We start from the raw sequence: 12,301 nt of genomic DNA, 5'->3' as shown, positions 1-12,301 counted from the left end.
GTACTGTATTATAGTAACCTCCTTCTCTCCCAGTCAGAGGACAACTTCATTGTTCATAGATACAAGAGTTGCAAGTCATAAAATTACATATCCTTTCCCCGTCTTGGTGTTGTCTTTATATGGATCTCTTGATGATAAATTTATCAATTTTTGAAGGCAGTATCTATTTATTATTCCAAATTCAAGCTGCTAATAAATCTTCAAAGCTGTTCCCAGTTTGGTTTTCAGGAGTCCTGCTTTGACTTGGATGTCTCTTGAATATTTGTGAATCAACCCATTTCAGTTCAGGATTTGAGGTTCATGTACATCCAAAACACAATTAGGGTACACTACCATCTGCTTGTGGAAGTGGAAGACAGGAGGACCTGGCGTGCTCTGGTCCATGGGGTCACGAAGAGTCAGACATGACTTAATGACTAAACAACAAACAACAACCATCTGCTTATCAGTTGCATCTTACTTTATGGCTCCCTTGTTCAGAGCTCTGTTGTTCAACAAGAAAGCCCTTTGAAAATGAAACATTAAGACAACATAGTCTCTTCATAACAACATTGGCTTCTTGAGTCCCAGAAGTCTTCTGTACAGCTGTCATTGCTCTTGATCACAGATGCCAGCTTCACCTAATGAAGAGAAACAGTCTACTGCTACGGCTTATATCTCAAGCCACTGCTTCAGGAGATTCTCTCCCATGCTAAGCAGAAACCAGTTGACAGTGAAAATAATTTGTTCCCTCCTCCAAAGATTAAAAAGCAACGCTCAAATGCAGACTAGAATTAAAATGGGAAGAGTAATCACGTATCAGGCTTCAGTGTGGGTTAGCCAGGTTCAGAGGACACATTCCCAAAATGGTTAGGATTATTTTTATATTTATTGGCAGAGTGCATGTGGCTTAGCACAGAACTGTTGTTTACTGAATATGAGGAATCACTCTGAATATTTATAATTAATAAATATACCAGAGCCTGGCATGGTCTTGTCCATGGGGTCATGAAGAGTCGGACACGACTAAACGACTAAACAACAACAACAACAATTTATAATTAAAGGAAGGAAAGGGAAGGGAAGAAACTTACTGTGGATTAATTCAGGGAATCCATTTAGGATAGAGCAGGAAGAAAGAGATTGCTAAACTTAAAGAAAGCTTGTGTGTCTGCAAGTCTGTCTCACTGGGTAATTAAAATGGACAAGCATAAAGAAATAAAGCAGAGAAGTATTGAAGACCCAGAATACTAATATGCAGGTAGATGTAGAAAACAAAGGAGAAAAACCCACTCAGACTGCCTATCAGTCCCAAGCCCCCTCTTCAGCACTGATTCAGATGACTTTCTACTTGTCCTTGCTGTTCTATCCCAACAAAAATGATCTCACTCTTTATTCCTGCAAATGTCTGTAAGACATATAGATTTCATAGTAGCCTATATGTTAAGCTGTTTTGCTGCAGATCTGTTATCCATCCTACACTACGATCTTTCTGGTAGTAATCGTAGGTGATGTATTTCTCCATGTGAGTTGTGGTGAAGACTTCTAGGTGTTTTAGTGGGATTAATATGGATTTATATGGACCAATAGGGTGCTTCTGGGGGCACTTTGGGACTTACCCAAGCCTATGCAACTGGCTTTTTTTCCTGCAAAGCACAGTGAGTTCACCTCCTTGAGATATGCAGCCAGTTATTTGTTTCTTCTTGATTTCTTAGAAATGTTGTTCAGTTCCAGCTTTTGGAGTGCAAAGGGAAACAGAAGCCCATGAACAAACGGGAGGGGAAGGGACTAATCCAAATCAAAATGGAATCAATTTGGCGCCCATTGACATGTCATTTATAAAGCTATTGAAAAGTGTGTTTCCCCAAGGAATAATCTCAAAGACCATTTAGAAGGCAAAATGAAGCGAGATTTTTCTTTACACATGATAACCTTAGGGTAATCAACTTAGAATAAAGGAGCTGTGTTCCATATAATATAAAAATATAATGATATGGCATAGGTTTTGGAGCCACTACTGTGAGCACTAACTCATCCTGGAAAGAGTTCTCCTGTGAATTCTTTTGGTGCATTTGTGCGATCGTAAGGCACAGGTCATTGTTGAAACTCCAGCTTCGAAACAGACTATCCCAAGAACTATTAAGGCATGAAACAGTCACACTCATACTCATTCATGTGCTGCTTTAATGCCTGTTAAAAACCATTTAAAAGGCAATTGAGTTTACAGTGGAGAAAAATATGAAGAAGACTCATAAAGAGTATCAGTGTATTGACAAAGTGTCAACCAAAGATCTGGGATTTAAAAAAAAAAATTAAAAGAGGGGATTAGCGATAGGACAAATCTTGCAAAATAACGGTCAAAGACAACCCAGTATTACCTCTGTTCTTTATTCCTTTTTTAAAAAAAGGCACTTCCTTGGAGACCTGACATTTTAAAATGTCTTTTTAAAATTCCAACTCAAGAATGGAGATTGAAATGACAATTTTACAGCCAACTGCAATAAAGTCAAAGCCTGACCAAACAAACTGGTATTGGCAGAACATTTTAATGAACCAAGCCAATTAAAGAATAGTGCCCTTTATTATATTTCATGGATTTCATCCCCATGGAACGTAATTGCTATATCATCCTCTTTCTGGCTGGAGACATGAAACTTTCAATTATTTGAATACAGAATCCTGCCAGGATGATCTGGAAAATGGAAATGCATTTTCACATCAGTCAAACAATGTGCAACAGCTCCATGAGGTCAAAATATGGGCTGCATGCCATCTAAATCATATAATGTCATATGTAGCTTAGGCAGAAGTAAAATTTCACATCATCAACACTCGTTTCTCTAACATATGTCACAAAAGTTGCTGGGGCAGAGGAGGAAGTTAGCAGGGGAACAACCAAAGAAGCGAGGTACTTCTACTTCATCTTCACATGTCAGCTGCCCTCTACAAATGCCCAGGTAATCTCTTCATGGAAAAACGCTTTGGATTCCCAGAGCACAGGTATGAGAAACAACCAAGGAAAGGGTATCTGCATGGAAAGCTGGTGGATAAGGAGAGGCCTTAACTACACACATGCCTTTGGCCTGCTGATTGTTTCCTGCAAACATTTGCATTGAGAGGAAAAATATGTGGATAAAAAGTCAAAGCTTCCCTCTTAATCTTCAGTTCTACCTACCATTGATTGAAGGCATCTCACTCTGGTGTTAATTAGGACAGTTTATGTGGTCTAAGAACTGCCAAGCGATTCAACCAAGTAGGAGGAAAGTCCAAATATGCCCTTCCAGTTATCACAGGCCCTTGTTTGTTTGTTTTCCCTTCACAGACCTGACATGAGTTAGTCTCTCACTGTTAAGGTGAATCACTCCTATAAACAAACACACAGGCATTACTAAGATTAGAGTCAAGGTGCTTTACTTTGCTGAACCACCATGAAAGCTAACTAGCTGAGAAAACTCATAAATTGCTCTCTACTAGTTTTAAACACCATCATTTTGGGTGGCAGTTCTCACCAAAGTAGATGGGGGCAAAATGGTAGAAAGGAACAATAAGGCTGGCAATTTCACCCTAATTGATTTACCTTCCCAACCTGCCATTTGTACACAAATTGAAATGCTTTCTGGCTCCCCTGTATTTTTTACAGTAGCTGGCATACAGTCTAATAACAATGTGAAGGAAGACACATCTAGCAATAGGTTGTGTTAGATTTCCAGGATGCAATACTCACTTGCAATAGTAGGTGAGGTCTGGCAAGTAAGCATAGTTATCGAACACACACACACTGGACCAGCCCTGCCATTGAACAAACTGAAGCAGCTGCCTCAAGTAAGAGATTCTGAGTAATATGGAGGAGCATTAATTCATTTTACAGAGGGAAAATACCTGGTTCATATTGAAAGAAGTTTATTTACTATTTTTGGGAAAATTCCATCATCCTGGAGCTACAAAGAAACTTTGGACAGGTGTAGAAAAGGGATCCTTCTCTTCTGTGAGAACCTCTCTGGTCTTTAACATTTTCCACCCTCCACTGAATGTTCTCTCTTTTAAACATTGTATGAGGCAACCAAGGATTGAAGTTCATGCTATACACTCCTCAAAGATATTCAGCTCATACAGATAAACTCAAATCTCTTTTATTTGCCAGGTTAATGCAAATCAACTGGAGCTGAGAGCCAGTCAGTTTGGCATGGAGGTTAAAATGTCAGATTAAGAATGGGAAGGGTTTGAAAGTCTCTCTCTCTCTCTCTCTCTCTCTCTCTCTCTCTCTCTCTCTGGGCCATAACTCCCCAAATCCCCTAGCCAGCAGGGACATTCCATGACAGGTTTGGGGATTCTGTAAACTGTAATGGAGGAAAATATAAACTGTACCAAGCCCTGTAAGGGACTGAGGTTCAAATTCTCACCTCAACCAAGCTGAGGTTTATTCAGTAACCTTGGCTGTTTAATCTCAGTCTGGTGTGTCTCATGGGCATGTTATAAGGATAAAAAAGGGAGTTGACACCTTAGAAGCTGTGTTGTGCTCCTTGAAATTGTACATAAGAATCCAATAAAACAAATAAAACAAAATAAATAATTTAAATAAGGAGCATTTTATTTGCCTGGGCACTTTATGGATGAGATATTATTTTCTGCTTCTGCCTTTAGAGATTTTTAAGCAATGTACTTCTTTCTGTGAGTAAAATGTTTGAATATGTTTAAGCCACCTGGAAGGCCTGATAGCAGAAGGCAGCATTACAAATGATTAAAATAAGATAAATTGTCTTGTCCATACATAAAGGGATGGACTGCTGACTGCAGAGGGAAACAGGTAATTAACTAATTCCTATCCCTGTCCCCCATCTTTCGCAAAATAAAGACAGATGTCCACTCTAGCACTCATCCTATAAGTAATGGGGCAGGGGAGACTTTTCAGGAGAGGGTAAGGAGCTGCATAGGCCTCAGGAAGCAGGAAGAAATTTCCACCTGCTTCATCTACAACAGTGACACCAAAATGCAGGAGAATCTTTCTCTACTGAAGTGATAGTTATCGCTACATGATTCCTCCTGAGATCAAGTCACAGAAAGAATTCAATTTTCCAGACAATGATACTGTGGTTTGAGAAACACAGAAAAACAAGGATGAGGAACCTCCAGCCTATAGGTTAAACAAGGGGGGGAGGTGAATTTCTGGCCACAGGCTTCTCTCCTATGTCTCCCCTCAATAAACTCCTCTCCTACAGCAACAGAATAGAATAGAATAGAAGAAATCTTTGACTGAAGGAATTAAGAAGGGAACAGAAACCACTGCTTAATGATGAAAGATTCCACCTTCTTTTCCTGCCCTTTATTATATTTTTCCTTCTCAATATCCACCACTGACCCCAATGAAACCATTTAAAAGCTCAACTACTGCACATGGATATATTTGTGTAAAGCAGCGGTCCCCAACCTTAGGCCTCCAGATGTTTTTGGACTACAACTCCCAGAAGCCTTCATCACCTCCTCTGCTGGCCAGGATTTCTGGGAGTTGAAGTTCAAGAACATCTGGAGGCCCAAGGTTGGGGACCACAGGTGTAAAGAACAATCACTGATTCCGTGGATCTATTCTAGTGGAATTTACTATGCTAAGCAGCAGGATTTTGGCCATTGGCAGATGACAGGGACAGGTCTTAATGGCAAGTATTAGAAGTTATTTGAAGCAAGTGTGTTTGAAATCCCCTTGATGCATAAAAGCTATACATGACATCTATGACTTTATCTTTGCATTTTCTGATCCATATTTTAAAAAAAGCATTCAAGTGAAGAGAAGAACATGCAAACAGCTTTGATCTGACAGGGCTATTCAGTAACGCAACCTGTTCATTCAAAGCCAATGCAACAATAATCCTTTCACAATCATAAACACATAGTGAAAACTAATAGTTGTCAGAGTCCTATTGATTATATTATGTAGACATAAGTTAAATTGTTTAACTCATTGCAGTGAATTGCTTCTAACTAACAAAGCTCCATTTGAACTCCTAGACAGCAACCAGCACATTGAGTGGAACTTGGGCCTGGACAAGGACTAGATTTGGCAGGGGGCTCGTGGAATTTACTCAGTCCCCTTGCAGATGACTGGGACAGGGTGAATGAGACACCCAGCCTATCCTACCCTATTTTTCCAGTTCAAATAGTACCAAGCGTCTTGATTTCATGGAGCCCAATTCCAAAGAGGTTCTTCAGACCACTAAGGCCGTGATCCCCAACCTTGGGCCTCCAGATGTTCTTGGACTACAACTTCCAGAAGCCTTCACCACCACCTCTGCTGGCCAGGATTTCTGGGAGTTGAAGTCCAAGAACATCTGGAGGCCCAAGGTTGGGGACCACTGCACTAAGGGACAAGGGTGCAGGGGAGGAGCAGTGTATTTGTAGAAATCATTGCCACTCATCCACTTATCTCCAGTAATATGAGATTTCACAGCCTGTTCCATATTTAATGTCATGAATGTTCATGTCAGCATTCAGAGAGGTAAGCTTTTTAATTCAACAGTGATAAGGTACATTTATTACAAAACCCCTGTGCACCTGTAGCACAACTTGTATTTTCGGCTCAAGCCAAGGGCAAGAAGCAGAGGCATTAAATAGATATATTATGACTGAAATATTCTCATAATGAAAAGTGTAAGACTTTCTACATGATGATTTGCTCTGTGCGCTTCTTGCTGAAAAGAGGGGCAGAGAGAGGAGAGAAGGTGCTCTTTCTGCATATAGCTGACCTAGGTATTTTAATTAAGCTGAACACTTTACAATTTAAAATCAATCCACAATCTCTAATTATACATCTGTTGGGAGATATAAGTAGTGCTCATGAGCAATCATTTTTTATTAAGAGTAAACAGCACTGGAGACGCTTCCTAAATCCAGGCCTAAACTCATCTGCAAAGCAACACCCTGAAGACAGACAAATGTGCTCAGGCATAAAATAGACCTTTTAAAGATGGTACAGAGAATCATGTTTTGATACATAAGATAATAAATACCCATCAATTGTTCCCATCTTCTCTGCGCATGCTAAGTGACCATGGAGACATGAGAATATGAACATCCATGGCATTATGTAGAACGATCCTTCCTCGGCAGGCATAATTATTTGCAATACAACTCCATCACCTTTAGACTGTGTGGCCAGTGGCCAGGGATGATTGGAATGGTGAACACATCAGAGGGGACACGGTTTAGAAATTGATATAGATGTTTAAATGTAGGAACACACATGTAAGTTTACTGGCAGAACACAAAATTCACAACTATTGATTGTAACAAAGGCAGCTGTTTCCCTATGTTACTCAAAGCAAAAGGCCACATGACTTAAGACCTCTTCATACATTACAGCTTCCTGGGCTGTAAACCAGATTTTAGTTCCATGCAACAAACCCCCTGGGTACCGTACAACAGCCGCCCAGATCACAAGCTAGGGTACAGTTCTGTTCAACCCTTTCTGGTCTGCAAAGAAGAACTGAGTTCCAGGCAACAAGCTTCCAGGGCTCCATGCAACAGTTTCCCAGGATGCATGTTGGAGCTCAATACCATGCAATAGCTTTCCAGGCTTTAAACAGACTCTTACCAATAAATCTGAGGTCTGGATGGGAAATCTCAATCGGATGGATCTGCCTCTGAGACTGAAGGCTTCCCATCCTCAGACATACAACAATGGTACCTTAATGATATGCTGATGTACCCCAAACTGGACTCAGAAACATCCCCAATCTGAATCTGTGGTAAAACAAGGGCAGCATCACAAATGAACCAGACTGGAACGTTGACCATCAGGTGTGGTGCTTGCTTGGCCACATGAGATGGCCCAGTTCAAAGTCTTGTTGAAGAGGAGTATGCCTTTAATATGGTCAAGATCAAGGCTATAATGGAGCACCCAGAAGGCTGGGCAGCTAGGCTGACTAAAAAAAATATTCAGTAGTTGATTGGAAGTTGGTGGTGAAACCATCCCTTTCCTACAGCAAGGACTGAAACCCAACGAGATATCATATGTTCTGAAATGCAAAAGACAACAGCTCCAATTCCCACTATCTTAAAGGAAGGATAGGAAAGGTTCCCACTTCGGAGCTGAGACAAGTGTTGCCAATCAGTGTTATTAATACTGATTTAAGTAGAACGACAATGTGGTTCTTCTGGAGGTGCTCTGGGACTGTGTTGCTTGGTTAAAGTTACTCCAACTGGTAATTCTCTAAAGAGGCTGAGTGGGAAATAAAATTTCCAGCCCTTGGTGCTCCATTTCACTGAGCTATTCATGTCATGTATACTGATCTAAATAATTATGAAAGCATCTGAACAATGCCTGGTCTATCAATGAGCCCATCTGTTTCAACCATGTGTCAACTTGTAAGTCCTTACAATTTAGCATACATGTCAGTATCCTAAACGTCCCCAAAATGGCTACTTGAAGGCAGCATGGGAGCTAAAACAAATTTTCTAGTTTCCTCTGTACTGGACTATCTTATATCTTAAGTTTGCTGATGTTTTAAACATTATGGGCAAAATGCTGTTGGAGTAAAATTATGCTGTGAAGCCAGATGACGTCATCATCCAGTGTCAGTATTACTTAATTTAAATAAATCAAAAGCTTTCTATCTCCTTATTTCAGATTCCAACTTGGGGGCCCGTTTTTTGCCCTAGAGAGTAGCTTCTGAAAAGCAGGTAGATTTTAATTACCAAAAATCACCACTGGACACCACTGCCAGGATCAAGACTACCAGTAGAGATTTTTTACTATTAAGACTTCCCATCTCCTACCCCAAGGCTCCCAAGGACTTTCCCAGAGCAAAATGGAGCCCCAGTGAGTCTCGGGAACTGAAACAAGGGATGAGGAGCTTTCAATTCATTTAATTTAAATATTACTGATAAGGGAGAATGACATAATTTGATTCCACAGTGCAACTTCACACCAATAGGATTTTGGCCAATGAGTTGATTAAACTGATGGCTTTTCTAGCCCATATGACCTCTGTATAGAGCTCCAACTTAGTTCTTAGTCTTCTGTGTCACAGAGCACCATACCTGTGAACACATGATACTGGGGTCATACTACAGGGAAGATGGGTACCTGTCAGTTTTCCATACATGTTCAGTGGAAGCATGGCATGTTAGGTGGGGGGCAAATTATTGGAATATATCAATATAATGCGTTTGTTGTGGTTTTATTGCATCTTAATATGAAATAATAACAAGCATCTTAGAATTGCAGAGCTGGAAGGGACTCTATGAATCATCAAGTACCGTCCCTGTTATGGAGGCACCATGAGGAATTGAACTCCCAATATCTGGCTCCACAGCCAGATACCTAAACTGAGCTATCCAGCAAGTCAGAGTAATCTGCAGGACTTGTGCAATGTAAAGAATTAGGTTCCAGAACTGTTACAAGCTATAGCTCTGTCTTATTCTCTCTCTGTTAGTTAACTGCCAAATGTTATTCCACTGTGTACAATGAATTACGAGGCTTTAAAACTATTAGGAAAAAAAACTTGATTACAATAATGACATGGAGTGTTTCTGTTGCTCTCCTCTAAGCAGCATTTTTTTCTATTGCATGGCTAGGGACTGGCTTCCCCTCAATATTTTTTTAATTAAAATGCTCTAGCTCGAATCTAATTGAAAATGTGAGCCTTGGGGAGGCCTTTCATCTATAGAGTTGAACATTAACAATGTAGAAATTGTAGAGAAACTCCTGCAGTGAACTGCAATGCTTTGATGGAGCTTAAAACTTTACCTGGATGGTTTTGCAAGCAAAATGAAGAGGATTTGTACAAAAAGTCCCTTGGAAGAGCACAGGTGCTTCCCAAATGAGTTGTTCTTCACCTGGCAGAGAACAGTGTGTGAGTTGTGGTTTGCAAAATACCATGGGTCACCTGCTCTAACTACAGGGATGAGCAAGTTCTAGAGATCAGATTTAAGCTGCCATGCTCCCCAAGCCCACCTGAGACACACTTTACTCCTGCTGCCATTGACTTAATCACTACTCAGATCCAGAGACATGTCAGAAACCTCCACAAAACACCTCATTTTACCTTTAAAACAAGGCATGCTTGAGCAAGCGCCTTGTTTTGAAGCTGACTTGCACTACTGGGAAGCTGCACCCTCTTCACATGCCTTAGTCCTCATAGATCTGTGGTCTTCTCATCTTATTTTTAAAGTACAAGGCTGCTGTTTAGTCACCCCTGCAGTGGAAAGGGCTGTCAGCAGGTACAAAAGCTGGTGAAGAGTGTATACAGCATTTAGACCACAGCCCTCGTGTGCTAAAATAGCATTCAGTAGTTATTACTGTTAGTCTACAGGCCCAGTGTCCTTTCCTTACCCTGTTTTCCCCCCAAAATAAGACCTACCCTGAAAATAAGCCCTAGTATGATTTTTCAGTATGCATGTAATATAAGCCCTACCCCAAAAATAAGTCCCAGTGAAAACCTGCCCTCCACCATTGTGCAGCAACCAGAAGAAGATGACATGACTGTATTTGAATAAATGTAGATTGTTGTACATGAAAAAAAATAAAACATCCCCTGAAAATAAGCCCTAATGCATTTTTGGAGCAAAAATTAATATAAGACCCTGTCTTATTTTGGGGGAAACACGGTAGTTGCAGCATGAGTGATTTGTCACCAGAGCAGGGAGGCACTCCTTGAAAATTTTAGTATATGCTCCCTTCCCCCACTTGGGTCACTTTTGAGGATGTTTGAGGTCTGCTTCATGAAAGCTTGTACAGGAGAGAGGGTACTATATCACCTGGACCAGGAGAGCTAGAAGTACAGCATCTGGTATCTGTCTTGTTGCAAATGATGGAGTATTATTTCACTCGTGTTGTTAAGTGTACTGACTCAATTTACATGGCTTAGATTCATACACAGATCAGAGCACTGTTGTTTTCTGGACTGTATACTCTCCAGATTTTGTGACACCATTCCCAGTTCTCAACAATTATATACAAAAATGAATGTATTAAGGAAATTTGTGTATAGCAATCCACATGGTGTAGGAACATCCTGACCTGAAAATGAAGCCTCCTTCATTTGCATAGATTAGAAGTGGGCAAAGTGGAGAATGAACTCCAGTAATGATCATTTTTGTTGCTCCCTGCTGTCCCAAAGTTGGGGGGAAATGTTATCGGAAGCCTTCAGAAGTGATGCTTTCGCAATAAATTGAGTGCAGAGGTTCTCCACCCACCCTGATAATGCCAAAAATAGACTTCCAACAACATCTGGTTTATTTCTTTCTTGTCGTCAGGAATAGTACAAGTAACAATGGAATGGTTCCAAATAACAAAGAGTTATGTGATACCTCTAAGACTAACACATTTATTCCAGCATGAATGTTCATGAAACAGAGCCCACTTCATCAGCATTGCCAGCACTCGCAGGATCAAAGTGCCAGAATTTTTCTTATTAACAAGGATGACAACATCATCTGCTGCTGCTTCACTCTCACTTTCTGTATCCCCTCTGAGCTCAGTTGCAATCGCCACAGTAGCAGTGGATTTTCTCAGCATCAGTATATTACTGTGAACTCTCCTTGCACTAATGCAAACTAATGGAGAGTAGACCTAAGAAATCAGAATACAATTGAGAGTTGGAAGGGCAGCCATGAAGGAACTAGAAATGATCAGCATGTGTAAGGATATGTCTCTGACAATCAAGACCAAGACCATCCAAACTCTTATATTTCTGATCACCGTGTATGAGTTTGAACGCTGGGCAGGAAAGAAAGCTGACAGGAAAAAAATGAGGAAAAAAATATTGCAGCACCTTAAATAGTAACAGCTGTATTTTAATGTGAGCTTTCAAGGACCAGTTCTTCAGACATGGGAGAAGTGGACTTCTCCACAAAATCTCACATTAAAATATAGCAGTTAGTCTTCAATGTGCCATGACATTTTGGCCATCTTAATTTTTCTATTTTTGTTTTGTTTTTGCCTGGCATGCTAACATAGACTAACATGGCTATGTCTTCTAAAGTGGGGAAAAGGGAATTGTTTGAAATGGGGGCTGGGGGAGGGGGAAGCTTTACAGATACCTTGAATTGCCAGAAAGACTAACAAGCAGATCCTAGATCAAATCAGGCCTGCACTATCTCTGGAGGCAAAAATCAAACAGTCTGTCCTACTTTGGGCACATCATGAGAAGGCAAGAATCTTTTGAAAAGACAGTAATGCTGTGGAAGCCAGCAGGAGAAGAGGAAGACCAAATTAAAAAAATAGATTCCCTCCCTAAAGGAACCCACAGGCTTGAGTTTGCAAGCACTCAGCTAGGCTGTTGAGGACATGGACATTTTTTTAGATTGCTCATTCATAGGGTTGCCACAA

The 12,301-nt window shown here is 40.5% G+C and overlaps 1 protein-coding gene across 1 annotated transcript in view; it reads right to left on the bottom strand.

Moving 5' to 3' along the window:
* PDE4D (phosphodiesterase 4D) overlaps positions 1-12,301 on the bottom strand; it is an 811,089-nt gene that overhangs the window by 700,541 nt on the left and 98,247 nt on the right. The window lies entirely within an intron of this gene.

This window comes from Pogona vitticeps, chromosome 2, assembly GCF_051106095.1.
Source record: "Pogona vitticeps strain Pit_001003342236 chromosome 2, PviZW2.1, whole genome shotgun sequence".
Lineage (NCBI taxonomy): Eukaryota > Metazoa > Chordata > Lepidosauria > Squamata > Agamidae > Pogona > Pogona vitticeps.
The sequence above is the reverse complement of the archived record's forward strand: the minus strand, read 5'-3'. Positions and strand labels throughout refer to the sequence as shown.